Below are 16,564 nucleotides of genomic sequence, written 5' to 3' on the forward strand. Positions count from 1 at the left end.
GCAGAGATAGTGACGGAGCAGTGGTTACTGGAAGTGACAGCTGTCATGTAACTGTGTGTGTAGAAGGGAGACAAGCAGCCAGGGGAATCCGAAGCACCGTTGAGCAGCGAGTCAACTGAGGGTACAGGTACGCGAGACATAAATCCTCTCTAGCAGATGGCAAAACATAATGCTGCAGGATTAGAATAAATCTCAGTGATTCCTGTATCTGCAATGTGGAACTGATACTAAAACAGTCTCGATTCAGCTCACAGTGTTGGTCAGAGTCAATTGCTACACTATCTTTAACATGTCAATTCACCCGCTATCTTTTCCACTTCCTTTTTGCTTCGCCATAGCTGCCAGGTTCAGGGGAGATTGTTAGAAGCTGATGTCTGGAGGGCAGTTTGAGCCCATGGTGGAATCTGGTGGATGTGACGTCATCCATCCATTCTCCATCATTGGACCCATCCTGGCTTCCAGACACCCGGCTTCCCATGGGAGACAGATTCAGCCACAGTCTCATCTCCCCCGTCTGTGTAAGGCTACCTTGATCTTCCCACAGGGGCCTCGGGATGATGCCTCATGGCTGCAGGCATTTTGTCGCCTGCACACTGCATCACTGAAGTGAATAAGAAGATTCCAGGAATCCAATTACCAACTCGCTAACCCTGAGCTGGGGCAGACAGCGAGAGTGCACAGCAGCGCCCAAGGAGAAGTGGTGTACAACTGCGTCGCTGCCTCTATGACAGGAGCATGGCGTGCCTTTTGCTGTAACTGATAGTGGGGCATCATTATCTACATTAAATACATTCTGGAAACAATGAGAGCCAAAAAACTCCTGACAATGTCATGGGCTCGGATCTAGGGCACTTTTTGTGCAGAAGCTATTTCTGCAAAATGGAGCAAGTCACAGAATTGTGAGCTAAGAACACTATTTCCGCTACTATTGGCTGTGATCTCATGTCAACGTGGCATGAAGGAATGTCTGAAGAGCTGCCAGCCAGTTCAGTAGGCTGCAAACCACAGAGGCCATCTGCCTCACCCCAGAGAAGACGACACCCCCTGCCAGGACAAACACACAGACATATGAACACAATCCCAAAAGCTTTGACATACAGGCAAGTCATCCTGTCACACCCAGACACATGCTTGCACAGTTGACGTTTCTGACGTACGTTAGCGTGCCTGTTTGTGTCTTCCTGTATCTGCCTCTCTCTCATGAACAGACACACTGCACTCTTACGCACAGGGGGGAGTTACCTAAGGGCTAAAAGTAACTATGGATTTCAAATCCCATTACATAAAAGCTCCCCTGTGTGTGTGACCACAGGCTATATATGTACTTTTTTTTAATCCAAGACAAAAGCAGCAGGAGTTTGCGGTGCATCCTTTCACTGGAGGAGCGCTGACTCAACAGATGTGTTGTGCTCTACAAAACAGTTCTACTCTGTCGGTTTCTCTAATATTCTGCAGCATAATGTCTCTCCAAAGTCGATTATAGCTGATAATAGAAAACTGTACATCGGTAATGAGCGGTACATGCAAACAGCAAATGGTATAAAGTCTTCACTGTGTGAATTGCTATCATAAATCTTTAACAGCACCTTGTGTTCAGTCAAATGAGTTGGAAAGCAGAAAACAGATGCCCAGATCTCAACTCCTATTTCTTTTTTAACTGGCTTACAGCTAAGATGCATTTTTGATGGAAAATACAATGTGTTGCACTCCAGAGTAGCTCTGGAGCGTTCACAACTGGAGCACAATAGCTATAAAGTGTGTGACAGCTCCTAAAAGGATTGTTAGAGGGATAATAACAGAGGGGAAGAAGAAGCTAGAGGAGCAAATTAATCTAGCTTTCTGCTCAGGCTTTAAAGTTGCTCTGCAGAGAAGAAAGTTCAGAGTCGGATCTGACGATAGTTCGTTTTGGATAAATAGCCACTGTATCGTGGGGGCAGAGAAACTAATCAATGTTCGGATGCTATCTCATAAACGTTGGCAGAGGCAGTTTATGCAGTTTAAGCCAGATCATCCTGCCCTGCAAGACGGAGCGATCCTTTCGTGATGAATAATGAGAGAGGATAAAGATTCTTTAGTAAAGACGATGGGCTTAAAAGGCACTTAATCAAAAAGAAATCAGAGCTCCAGCACTTAACATTTAGTTGACTATCAAATCTTTGCAGGGAGCAGTGCAAGACACATTCCTTGCTTCCTGCTTGTTGGTGTCTTTCCCAACCATGTCTCTGTGGTAATGGTGGTGATGATTTTACAAGGCTCCATCTAATTAGCTTGTTACAGAGAGACTAATCAGAGGCAAGGCAGATAATTAGAGCCTATCAGCTCTGGAATGATAATGAAGAATGTACCAGTGTGTGTGTGTGTGTGTGTGTGTGTGTGTGTGTGTGTTTGTGAGGTGGGCTTGTGTGCACAGGCAAGTGGGAGTAGACACGCCGTATGTTTTAGGTCTGCAGACGTGTGCGATTTCCCTCTGATCTGTTGAGATAAGAACAGAAACGGCTGTGAGCGATGCCTCGTGAGCACCAAACTGACACAACCTGCCTCACCTGACCGAGACAGAAGATCAAATAACTGGGCAAAGCAGAGGCTCTCGGGCTCCACTGGATTTTTCAAAGTCAAATATGCTTTGTGCTCGCACCGTGTGATGAAAAGCAGCAGCTTTAGCTTTACAGTACGCCACAATCCCATAAGGATAAGAGCATCTGCCGGACGACTAACAACAATAATGTATCGTAAAAAAAGGTGGCTGACAGGAGGGCACCGCCTCAGTGACTGCAATGAGCGAGGTGGTTTTGCATGTGTGTGCATACCAGTCGTGCATAAGTGTGTGTTCTATATAACTGCGAGCTACTCTGTTGATGTTTCCTGCTGTTAATCCTCTCCTTGGGTAGTTGCTATATAAAGCTGCTAAGTGGCTTCCCAGTATGAAAAAAAAAAGTTGTCTCAAGTGCTTCTGTGCACATGTACTCTGCCCACAGTACAAGGACAGTGAGTGTGTGTGGGAAGGGGATGAGAGGAAACAGAGTGAAGGAGAGAGGCACAGATACCAAAACACAAATATCTACAGAGGGTAGAAAGAGACAGAGAGGAGGAAGAGGCATGCAGCGGGGAGGAAGGAGTATTGTGTGATGCCGAGCAGAGAACGTAAAATAACATTGCAGAGACAAGAGCACAAGGGAAGCACAACAAACAGCGTATCACAGCAATAGATGCTGAGAGCATCTGTGTTTGTAAAGAAAACATACAGCAGCAGAGCACAGGACCACGAGAGGAGAAAATTAGGGTAGAACATACAGTATAATTAATATCAGAGGGTCTTCTCATGGGTCCCTTGTTCCTCCTCTGTCCAGCGAGGGAGGATATTAAGATACAAATATTTCTGTGTGGAATTAAATAAATTGCATCTGCAAGCATAAATATCAATGGCTCATGCGAGACCCGGACTTTCAGGGGTGCTTTGTAGCAGCGAGTGAATGGAAAGTGAAAATCAGCTCAATGGGGGAGTAATAAGGTACATTAGCTAAATGTTTGCGGTGTTAAGGAGGCTCTATTCTAAGCCGCCCACCCCCCCATCTCCGTGCTTAACGCTGAGTGTGAAGCCGTCAGCAGGAGATCAACGCACTAAAAGCACTGGGGACAGAAATCTATTAACTCAAGGATCCCAGCACCACCACACACACCCTGGACTCTGAGTCTTAGAAGGGGCTGACACACTAACCATGTAAACACACATGCAGGCAAGATGGTACACGTCTTCAAGTTCTGCTCACTTTTCACTCGAAATCTGCATCACTGCAGAAAATGCACACAAGAATGATCAATAAAGTGGCCCGTACATGACTTCGACCAACTGCATGTGCAAACAGCAATATTGAGGGAATTGTGGTGAAGCTTACATGAGCAGGTAATGCAAAGAAAAAACTAGAAGAAACACCTCGCAGTTGGACGCCTCCATCAACCAATCAAACTGCAGCAAAGTGCAAACTTGTCTAATATATTTCGTGAAAACTTTGAAGGAATCTGATATAAGGTGTTAAATTTATTTTGGGGCTACATGGAAGATCTCACTACACTGACATGTATGATTTCAATTAACCATTTTCAGTGAGAAACATGCTGTCTTCACTTAGAGACTATTTTTAGTGCAGAGGACTGATGAAGCGCTTCATCACGAGGTGCAACAACAGACACCTGAGGCTCAGTACCAGCAACACTGTCAACTCCCCTGTTTGTCTCCACATGTTTGGCTGATAAAGTTGATTCTGAAACTAAAAAAATGTAATTCTTTAGTAAGCCTTTTTAACAACTTGGCCACGGGACTACAGATAAAAAAAATTGCCTTTTGGCTATTTCTGGCATTTTTATTAGTGTTTTACTAATCTGCACTGTTCCTTCTTGAATAAACACAATTAAATTAAAACACGGATGATTCACTACACTTTTTTTAACCCGGCAGCACAAAAAAAGATCTAATCGGTCACCACACTTTCATGGTGGACAGCCAAGATTAGTATCGGACTCAAATGTGAAATATGGTCACAATCTCCACTTGTGTTCCTGAGTTATGGCGTTGAATAATGGCCAGAAAAATAGTTTTTGCAGAACATTATTAGGGCTGAATACCAAGCAACAAAAAAGCTGTGAAACTTGAGATCATTATTTACTTGTTATTATTTTCACCATGAGTCTCATGACAAACGAGGACAGGAGGTTCGACAGTAGCGCTGTCCCCGCCTCCGACGTCTTGAAATTCAACTTAATGAGCATGCCGGTGTTGAGTGATTGAGAGTGGAGGGTTGAGCCTGCTCTCATCAGAGCCCTGTGCTTTGCCGGATCAAATTGTGCATGCGGAGCAGAAATTCTCCCTCGTTGTTTTTTATGCGGTGGGTTTAGAGATTTCTCAAACACCACAGAGCAGTTCCAGTTCTCATTCTTTATCAGTCTTTTGCCTCTTTGTCAGTGCAGCTGATGCAACCGCTCCTTCTTCCGAATAGACTGAATCACTGTGACGTTGCAGCAACAACAGTCACTTCCAGGTGCAACTGGGGGTTAATCTGCAACTTGGATATATGTGAATTTGGCAAACTTGTAACTGTAACGTTAAAAGATAGTAAAACACGATGGTGTAATCTTTCTGACGTTTCTGCTGTGCTTATTTCACGTACCGTGTTGCTTCGCTAGCGTCTGCGATATATCTAGACACATCGACATGTCGGAACAGCTGCTACTTTTAGGCAATCTCAAGCTGTCATTTTCTTTAATCTGTGGCCTAACAGGTGAATTCGGTCTAGAAACCCAAGTTTTGTTATTGATGAGATTTTACATTTGATGGATACACTTAGCAATACATGAAAAAAGACAGCTATAAGTATTTCGCTCAGCCCTAAACATAGTAATGTCACAGTGAAGCTCACCTTCATCATGTTCTCCTGTTAGACATGTGTGTGAAACTGTGTAGCCTTTTAATTCTTAAGTTATGGCAAAAAAAAATGTGTTATAAGAGGTCACAACGACCTGAATGACAATGACTACAAAAGTAGAAAAATTCCCTCAAAGCATCCCTGAGAAAACAAAAACTGTGACAGACGCACGGACAGCACGAAAACATGTCACCTCCAGCCACAGCTGTCGCCAGCGCAGATTCATAAAAAGCATGTTTGTGTGCATAAAATTATCTTTTTTTTGTCCTCGCATACTCAGATTTTGGGCTGATTGAGTCCCATGAACGGTGCTTGTGACTAACCAACTCATGTACTTCTACAGTAGTGACATACGATAAATGGATGGATGGATAAACGTCTGACTCACCAATCCAACAGATAGGAAAACTGGCCAAGAGGAGCTCAAAGATCCAAACAGCAGTATTTATGCTGTTAGTACGTCAGAGCCCCCAAAACTTTATTATTTACTGGTATTAGTCCCTAATGGTTCTTTCACTGAGTGTTCAGTGTTTCTGATGTATGCTGGGGTTAGCTCAGACTCTCCATGACCCTGACCAGCATAAGTGGTTTAAAAATGGATAGATGGATGGCTCTCTCCGTCAGACACAGACGGCTGTAGTCATTTTTCTGGCTGACTTTTTCTTGTGGTTCAGCCAAAAAGTATTACAGAACACAACACAAACCCATTTTGTCTTATTGCTTTGAGCAGACAAGGATTCTCACTTTCTATACACTCGCAAAAAAGAGGAGGATTTAAACAAGAGCAAGTGTTGAATGGCGTTATATAAAACAGTACCGGTATTATGTAGCTTCAGGGACAGGAAATATAATTTAGCTGAAATATTAAGTCATTCTAAAACAACCGTGGCCTCTGATTATTGTGTATGACCTATGCATCCAGACTGGCGTAAATAACAATATTTACTTTGTAATTACTTTCACACACATGGCACACTTTAAATAATTAACGCACTGACTTTGCTCTGTGGTGATGATGAGCTTTAACCCCCTTTAATTGATAAGTGAAATTAGCTAGTCTTCTTACAGTTGTTAGTATTTTGCTGACAGAGAAAAGAAAACACACAAGTTGACCAAAGATTGATTAACGACTGATTTCTACTTCCAAGTGCAAAGTTGTTGCTTTTGAACAAGAGTAAAAATCATTTTTTGCCTGCAACAAAAACCCCGAACCTCCACCCACATTCCCTCAGTGTTTCTTAAAGGCATGTGTGCTCCTCTCCAGAACCTCCATCCACGACTTAAAAACTGCAGGCACTGCCCACACACACACACACACAGTAACCCTCGTACTTGCAAGACCTCTGAGGCAAAAAACACTCATTATGTGAAAAACAAAACTTGGGCTTCTCTGTTGTGTAATCGCAACGACCCCAGTTTGATTTCAACTTCACTGCACGTAATCTCTGTCACTGTTTCACCACTTTATGCTTCTGTTTCTTGTATCAACTACTGACTCAACGCAAAAATGCCCTAAAAAGGAATATTCTTTACAAAACCACATGTGATGGCTCTTAAACACTGACCCTGTGTAGACTTGAAAGACGGCTTCAGATTGTCTCATGCAGCTTTGAGCTGGCGGAGCGATCAGATCCATTATCGGTATCGACTGCGGACACTAATGTAGCTCACTGATCGGATATTGGACTGAAGTCATCGCTCCAAAGCGGATCGACAGTATTCTGTCTTATTGCTTTTAAAGTCACCTATAGAAATCTACTCACTAGTAGCTGATAAAGTATTGGTGTTCAGGTTTTTCACAACATTAGTTGCCATAGCAATTTGCTCTCCTACGCCTGTTTATATGTTACTTGAAGGGTAATGCCTCGGGGAGTACGACTGCATATGTGAGAATAGTAGTATAATAGTAGTATAAAGCCTTTTGTGGCTCCAGGGGAAGCTGTATGTCATCTGTTAATTGCCTCCAGGGGTGTCACTCAGTGGCCAAGTTGCATTGTGGGTAATGTAGGCACCAGGTCTTGAAAAGGAGGAAGGATCTTTGGTTCTGCTGTATCGAATTTGACCATTTCTCTTTAACCTGCACACCATGAGTCCAACAGTGATATAAGAGCCTAATGCTAGACCAACACATTACCCACAATGCAATTTAGGCACTAGGACTGTCATTACTGGAGGCAATTTATCAGATTACATGCAGCTTCCTCTGGAGCCACAAAAGGCTTTATACTACTATTATCACATATGCATTAGTGCCCACCAGCACCTATAAACACACTTTTAATGTGTAAAATCGGTGGAGTTACGCTTTAACCCACAGTTTAAATGATCTGCTTTGTAATACATTTAAATGTGACGCATTGTTGTATGTGTTTTTGAAATGCGTGGTTTACTACAGCCTCACGTAACCTGATATAATACCATAACATCAGTATCAGTAGCTGTTTCAGAGGATATCCAAATTCAAATTCGAGCAAAGGTATTTCAGAATGATCTAAATGGTTTGTCACGGAGCATATTTTGGAGAAAACTTGATGTTTATAAGGCTTTTAAGTGCTTTCCTGCGTGTTAAGTTATGGATTTACTATACAAAAAACTGGAACTAACATTCAGTGCCAGCAGCACTCAGACACTATATCTCTGTTGCTGAACGTGAAGATAAATACGTCCCCTGAATGAGTTCTGGTGCACTCGCTGTATCATTTTTTCTGAACCTGGGTCGCCGGCTCAATTCATTGTCCTATATCTCTGAGTGGGGTTGTTCAGTTAATACACCCTTTTCACGGCAGACATTCTGACTTTCAAAACAGGAAGAGCACAGGTGTAAACAGCACTAACAATAGCTTCAATCCATTAAGTGCCTCAGTAAGCCCCGTCAGTGAGTGAGCATGCACAATGCCAGAGCCCTGAAATTGGCCTACCTAAATGTTAATGTTACTAATTCCACCTTTGCTTTGCGGCTTCGACGAGCTGAAATGTCTACTGTGAAAAGGGTTTTACTGTGTACTGTGTGATTCCTTTCTGAAAAGTGATTCTGCAGCATTTCAATATTAAAAAAAACAAAACATAAATGAGGACAAGCGTCACTTTATTTCCCTTCTGACAGTCGGATTGAGCCATATAAAGCTTGTAAGCTGTAAGATGCTGAAGCAACATGATGACTGGACATCATTCGAACGTGAAGCGACAGAAGAGGGGAGATGCAAAAATACATCAATGACAGGAACGTTAGTCACTTTCAAAATGACTCATCAAACCCCTGCTAGCTATAAAGACATTTTGATCACTGAGGTGATCATGTCTGCACTGATTTCTCCATCATGTGGAAACCTTTCGTTTTTAGCCCAGTTACCTCAGTCAAATGGAAAAACTATGCAAACAGGGGCTTTGTGGTGACAGGACAAAGATATTGTATGAAGTCTAAAAAATTTTAAAACTCTCAATCCTCCTGCTATTAAAGGTGCAAACAAATAACGATGCCTCAAGGTGGGAAAGCCAATTGTATTTGACGTGTGAATGTGTGAGGATTTTTTTTTTTTCCCAGCAATCTTTCTGCTCAGCCTGTATGTGTTTTAAAATGTGTGTCTGGTGTAAAGTCTATGTGAAGTTAAAGAGACGTGAAGTCAGTCTATTTACAGCCGAGAAGAAAAGTTTAGTTACTTTTGGAAATTTACATTTTGCAAGTATCAAAATTGATCTATGGACCAGAAAAGAAATCAAGATACGGGCAGAACATTAGATGTTTGCATTAAACTTTGCATTAAAGCTTATATTGAATTATTATTCTAACACTACTGACACACATACATCTTGTGCTTGTACTAAAGTTCACATCTACAGTATGCAGGATTCTGTATGGTCGTTGCTCTATACAGTAGTATAAAATGTATGCAAAACAATACACGAAAACAGTTAAAATATTTACTCATTGCCATCAGTCTTGTAGCAGGGATCCCACACCTTAAAACATTAAATTAAAGGGCTCTCCAGACCGAATTCCCTCAAATTCAGGAACCCAACATGGCAAAAAAGTTTGTCAAACAAAACAACACTGATAATTTTATAATGAGAACTAGCAAGTTTGTCCAGAAGCTCACAGACAACAATTAAAAAACAGACAGATGCTTGGATGTGTGAACGCGTCTCACCTCTGCTGTTTTACAGTCAGTGTTGTGAGTGAACGTGCTGGTGAACATTGAACTTAACGGATCCGTTGAGCATCAAAGTCGTTAACTATCGCAAGAGTTACGACGCTCATGCACTGTTCTAAGGTACACGGCTCTACATGGAAGACAGCAATGTTTCATACACAGCGGCGTTATTATAGATCACACTGCTTTCCTTGAAAAGACAGGGTGTACTCTGGTCAACAGACTCAACCCAAGGCAACATGGGATTGCCAGTGGATGGCTAACAATTGCTAACAACAACAACAACAAAAGCTGGTTTCAACACAGAAAATAGACTAATAATCACAGATGACGTTCAGTGTTGGATTTTTTCATTATACAACGTCACTGCAGTTCAAGGCTGGATTACAAGGCTGCTAAAAGGGATACAATCACACCAGAGCCCTCGTTAGCACAACGTCATCATTATGGGCAAAAAGAGAAGTAAGTCACTAGCATGCAGCTTTCCAGATATATTTAGTAGGTTGTAAAGAACATATTTTAATATAACATATGACATCCTGGACCCCAAATGAAGAGGTCGGGAGGTAATGTGTTAGTAATTAGTTACATCTTATATTACTTTGTTACTGCTCAAAGAAAAAAACAGAAGAATATGGAGGAAATGAACATGAACTAGTTTATTTTAATCTATGTGAACTGAACTTTGTGCTAGCTCTAGTCAAATGTTAACTTGCAAAACAGCCTGTCCGCTAATGTCAAGTAAAACATATCAAAATAACTTCAAATCCTATTCTTGCACCAGATATATACATCTGAACATGTTCAATGACCTAGGTCTATTTTCAAAAACTCTCAAGGCCTTGATTTCCCCCCTCCAATTCACAAATATTCAAGGGTTTCAAGGGACCCCCAGGGACACTGTCTGACAGTCAGGGCTCAACACTATCTCGTTGATTACTTTTCATCTGTCCATGCACAAAAAAAGTCACTTTTCACTTGTAAATAAGAAATCAATGTACTTTTTTCATTTTGTTTGCGATAGCAGAATTCAGATAAACATACAGCTGAGAGCAGCCAAACAATGTCAGCATATAAATGATTCAATGTATGAATCTTATTATAGTATTAATATGCAAACGGATGCACGTGCCGTTTGTGCGAACACACAGTGTGCTTCTACAAAGAGCTGGCCCCAGGTCTGCTCCCACGGCACACAGTTTGAGAACTGGTCTAGCCGACTCAGATTCATTTGTCAGAGAGCATTTCCAACAGCAATAACAAATGAGTTGGGTTGAGTTAGCATCAAACGTGGCTGGAAAACTGGCTCCCCCACTCTCCAATTTGCTATTTTTGTAGCTTAGCTAATCTCAAAATGTGTTTTTGGGTCAATGTGACTGATTCAGGGAGAGCAGGTCACAATTACAGCTACTAACACTAGTTAGCTAACGTCACTTGTCAGATAAGTTGGGTTGCCTCTGGCGGATGCCATGTAACATCAACATTCCTCTTTGTTGTAACACACCCAGTCAAAATGTATCTCTCCAGCTGTTGATAAATCTGCATTCTCTTTTCGACTCATACAGTGCAGTTCTCTTTTTTCCTGGCGCTTGGCGAGCTGCAGAGCCTGAAGGAACGTTGTTCACTGTTCTTTTGATGAGAGCAGTGAACAATGTGATGGGACGATGGTGACGGGAGCCAGAGTTTTTGTCTGCAGCGTGAGACAGTTTGGAGACTGTCGTCAGAGAAAAAGAGGAAAGCGGTGGTGACTGCAGTAGTGAGCTTGTGAGGAAGTCAGCTACGGGGCAGCCTTCATTCAAAATGTCCCCGCGCCCGCCCAAAGAACGAGATCATCGTCCATCACAATGTTTTACTGTTTGACACCGTCATATGCCAAATCTGTGGACACCGTCCGAACCTACAGTCTGGAGCTCTTTAATCCAGAATAATGAAACTCCATACGTCTGATCAGTTAGAGGCAGGGTTGATAACGAGTGCAGGTTTTTCAAGATGTAATAAGATCAGGAACCCCACCAAGCCCCTTCATTTAGTTTCAGGTTATGTTGTGCTGCGAGGCAGAATAAATTGTATATTGTGCACCACTGAGATAAAAATTTCCAAACCACCTCCTCAAAATCCGTTTAGGTTTTTTGATACACAATCTTCACGTACTTCATTTAAACACAAGGGGGAGATTACTTTCAAGTCAATAGCTTTCAATGGAGCCAGTTCCGATTTTCCATCCCAGCAGAAATGTTTGGCCTGCTCTTAAAAGGAATGTGAGTCATGCTGTCGTAGATCTTTTTAGTCATGTCGGTGTATTTGTCATGCGGCAAAGTCCAACACACAAAGAACTCACTGTTATGAGAGGAGTCACGGTTATGTTTGCCGCTACAGTTCGTTACTTGTTGACAGAATTCAAATAGAGCTCTTGGTGTTAATGTGTTGGAAAGATATTGATTTCCACTCTGATGTTTAACAGCGCGACATGAGACACATCCTGTATTCTTACTCCGTCATAAATTAGTTTCTCTTCCCCGTCCTCCTTATGTCCTTCATAAACAAAGGGCACTTTATTGATCCTCGCCTTTGACTGTAGATAATCAATGTGAGGACAGAAAAACAGGCTATGTGATTGAATCAGTGTAAACCCACTTCAGACCCTCATAAAGGTCTTGTTGATCAAACCCACAGTATAAGCACTCTTTGTCTCGTTTTCACATGTTATCACAATTACTGTGACAAAGAAGCTCAAGGTCAAAACACTAAGTTTAATTCACGCTTGGCCACTTAGCTCTCTTGACACTCGTCTTTTGACAAAGGTTACACCTCATCCCACGTTTACTTTGTGTGTGACAATAAAGAAAAATGATTCATCAACGCAGTTAACAGCCTCTTCCGTACCACACTCCCCTTTTTTAATTATAGATGAACAAATAAATTACTGAAATGAAATGCACAAAATAAAATCTAATTTTATTTTGCGCTGAGTCATATTGCTGAGAACATTAACCGTCTGTACGCAGTTTGTTATTTCCACCGACCGTGCCACTTTCTGTTCAAATAAGGCGTCATTTGCAGAAATGTTTTCATCGACGGAGCTTATATTGAGTTTTGCGTCTGACATTAATCAAACTATGTGGATGATGGATGGACAAAAGCTTTGTCCTGACGCAAATGGAGGCAGATCACTGATACATTCAGTTTACTACAGAACTCTGTGTTGCCAATTGTTTTACACATAATGAAAAATACTTCCGACCATCAAATTAAACTTGACTATTCAGAATTGCAGCTTACTGGAAAGAGGAGATATGTAATCAGAAACATCAGGAGACACGCTGATATTATTATTCGCCATAGCCAGAGGTGGAGGAAGTACTTACATATTTTACTTAAGTAGGAGTAGTAATACCTCAATGTAGAAAACACTAATTACTAATGCATGTGGAAGCACAAAGGCTGAACTATTAATCGCAATACAATCGAACTGCAACGTGGCGACGTGCCAATGTACATTTATAAAAGGTAAAATGTGTGAAAAGGATGAATAATGTGATGTTAAAGAGCCTGAAAAACCACCCGGGTGTTTTCACTTTTCAGCTCAGGTTGAACTTTAGTGGTGCTATTGTGAAGTTATGAACTAAAGTCAAGGTGGACCTCCGCCGTCCCAACAGGTGCAGCAAACTGATAAGAAAGGGTCAGAGTGATGTCAATCAATTACAGTCTGTATGCACACAGGCGTTCCTCTAAAGACGTCTCATTAGTGGAAGTGAAAAAATAAAACCTGTGTGGGTGAACCGTGAGTGTGTGTCGTCTCTGAACTCTTTCACGTAAAAACAAAACACTGGACTGTATTAAATGTGGAGCGAGCTTCTGGGTCTGTAAAGCGAGGCCCAATGTGGAAGTGGCTTAAAGCTACATTCTTTCTATCGACCAGCAGGGAGCGACTCCACTGGTTTCACAGAGAAGTCCGACTGACTGTAAGCTTATGAGAAAATGAGCCTTCTTCTCACTTCATTTATTGTGTCAGTAAATAGTTTCCAGATGAGTTTATGGTCTCAATTGCTAGTTTCAATTCTTCTTTAATATGGCATGATGCTGATTTTAGTAAATTACAGTTCAATTTACAGTAAAATAGACGATAAACAAGACGTGTTGTCAGGAGTAAATACAAATCTGAATCTAATCAGGATAAGCTCCACCCTCTCGTCCACATATGGGCACTTCTGGCTCCTAAAAACCAAGATGGCGACGGCCGAAACGCCAAAATCGAGGCTTCAAAACTGTAATCCACAAATCAATGGTTGACGTCACAGTGGGTTTATACTTGGTCCAAAACATTCCCTCATACCTTCCTCTTTATGTAACAGACACTAGAATAGTTATATAGTGAGCACTAAATCAAGAAGTCAGACGCTTTTGGGTGATCATCACTGTGTATCATCACTGACTGGCTGTGGTGTCACACAACTGTAATTTTTGCTTCTTCGATTGGTTATACGAATACGATATACTTTATTGTCCCCAAGTTACAGCAAAATAAACGACATAAACCAAAACAGCACCATCTGTGTCAGTCACAGCGATAAATTGCACATAACATATACTGCACACACCCCATGATAAATAAAAAAACACCATGACACCATTGCACAATCCCTTCAGCCTCGAGCAGCTTTGTTTAAAAGTTTGATAGAGGTAGGCACGGATTAATTTTTAAATTTACAGTGGGGGGACTTCGTATCTGAGCACTGGGCAAGAGATCATATTCTGTGTGGAGGATATGTGATGGGAACAGACTGCTGCATAGCACTGCAGGACTGTTGGCAGATAACTGTGAACATGCCACGGACATGAATAGAACGCTGAAGGACAAATATTGTGCACTTTATAGCGAAAAGTGAGAGATTTCAGTTTTAAAAGGCCACAAACCGGAAAGGTTGGCGGCCACTGTTTAATCCAAAATAATGCATCATGTTTTATGAGCTCATCATATCTTTCATATGTAAAATCTTGATCTTAAAAGTAACTGTAACGCTGTAAATTTAATGGAGTTAAACTTACAGATAGTTTGCTCTGAATGTAGTTGAGAAGAGGTATTAAATAACATAAAGGACACACTAAAGTTTAATGCAAGTACCTCGAAATTGAATAAAATGAACTTTGTCACTTTCTGCCAGGTTACACAGTTATCGCACAGTTATATCGGCATCCAGAGCTTCCAAAGAAAAAGGTGAATAAAACTCTCTCAGTTGAATCAACAGCACAAAAATACTAACTGAACATATTTTCAACTGTTGGATTTTTTTATGAGAAAGTCGTAAAAAAAGGTAGCGACTCACTAATATCAATTAAAAGCGGGCATGCACAGATGTTTTCCTGTAATACCACTAACTCAACCTCTCACAGGACCGATGGCAGCTATTAGTGGAATTGAAACGTAACTCATTGATCACATATGAGCAATAGCCACACATAACACATACATAACACGAACCCCCGCTTCCTTGGGACCGGCTATATGCAGAGTACCAGTTGCACCATGTTGTACATTATATGATTTGTGATAGATTCTTATTCTTCTTAAAAGTCATACTTACTGTTTGCATGTCAAATTTGTAGGACCAAGCTCTCATGTCGCAGGTTCAGGTGGAAGATGTCTCAATATTTCCCCCAGCGGGCCACCGTTTCACTACATAACAGCACTTTCTCAAAACAACGCTGACATTTTCAGCAAGATGCTAAATGTCTACATTTACATATCTCTTTATAGCCAAAGTGCTTTGCAAGGTTTTTTTTGCAGCTCATTCACACATTCACTCACAGCAAGCTGCCACATACGGTGCACACCTAGCCATCAGTCACTTCAGTGCCTCGAAGACACTTGGTGGTGGAGGTCGGGATTGAACTGCCAACCCTCAGATCAGTGAAGAACCTGCTCTACAATCTGAGTCGCAGTCGCCACCAATGCTTGTCAACCATATTATGTTCAGGAGCAGTTTCATCTCTCAGCATCCACAGAGTGGTCTGGAGGCAGTTCTGTTTGGCATATGACAGTGTGTCAACAGCAGGCAACTTTAACAGAAACAAATACTGTATTGTGAACAGCTCCTTAATATACACAGTGGCTCATTTTTTATTCATACAGCTTTATAGTTTTTGAAATGTGAATTGCTTGACTTCTGACAGGGCTAGGCAAACCGTTTCCCTTTATATAATTCCCTCGGTGCACAGGCAGACACAAATGGCTTTCTTGCTACTCATTTAGTCAAAGGCATTTCTCCAAATCCACCGTGAAAACTAAACACACAGCGTATAGATCATTTTTAGCTTAATGTACGCAATAGCACAGCATGAAATAACAGTCTGCCAAAGTAAACACAGCAATACTTTGTTGGCTGGGTGCTACGAAAAGGAAATACTCTATTCAGAAGTTTCCTTATAGCCTTTTGACATACAATTAAAGTTTGTTGCCGGAGTACAGATGTCCATGATTGCTTAATAGTCTTACTCACACACGAGCAGCGCCAAAAGAGTTCTGTTCAAATTGATAGTACAATAATTTTTAATAAATGAATAAATAACAAATGCAGCTTAAATAAGTTCTCATGTATGAAAGTAGTCTGAGTTGATGGTCTGAGAAAAAGCAAACGAACCTACAAAAAACCTAAAAAAATCGAATAACAACATTTAAACAGTTACTCTAGGCTAGCTAGGCTAATGTTTTTCACAGTTTTTATGCTAAGCTAATCATGCTAAACACTTCCCAGACCTTCAGCCTGTGTGCACCCAGCCCCCACAAACTGCAGCAGGTTTTAAAGTCAATTTTGACATGGCGGCCACACCGTGCAACGTCATGTGATGCACACTGACCCAAAAAGACATTTTTCCCATAAGCTTACATTTTGAACGAAGAACTGTAGCTGTACAACACTGGATACAGTTTTTTAGCCCCACAATCCCCCGGGGAAATGTATCTGATAACATTTGGGAAGTCTAGAAGAGCCGCACATTAAA

The 16,564-nt window shown here is 41.4% G+C and overlaps 1 protein-coding gene across 1 annotated transcript in view; it reads right to left on the reverse strand.

The window, feature by feature from the left end:
- Nucleotides 1–16,564, reverse strand: part of LOC141001527 (neural-cadherin-like) — a 95,104-nt gene that overhangs the window by 61,824 nt on the left and 16,716 nt on the right. The window lies entirely within an intron of this gene.

This window comes from Pagrus major, chromosome 8, assembly GCF_040436345.1.
Source record: "Pagrus major chromosome 8, Pma_NU_1.0".
Classification (NCBI taxonomy): Eukaryota; Metazoa; Chordata; class Actinopteri; order Spariformes; family Sparidae; genus Pagrus; species Pagrus major.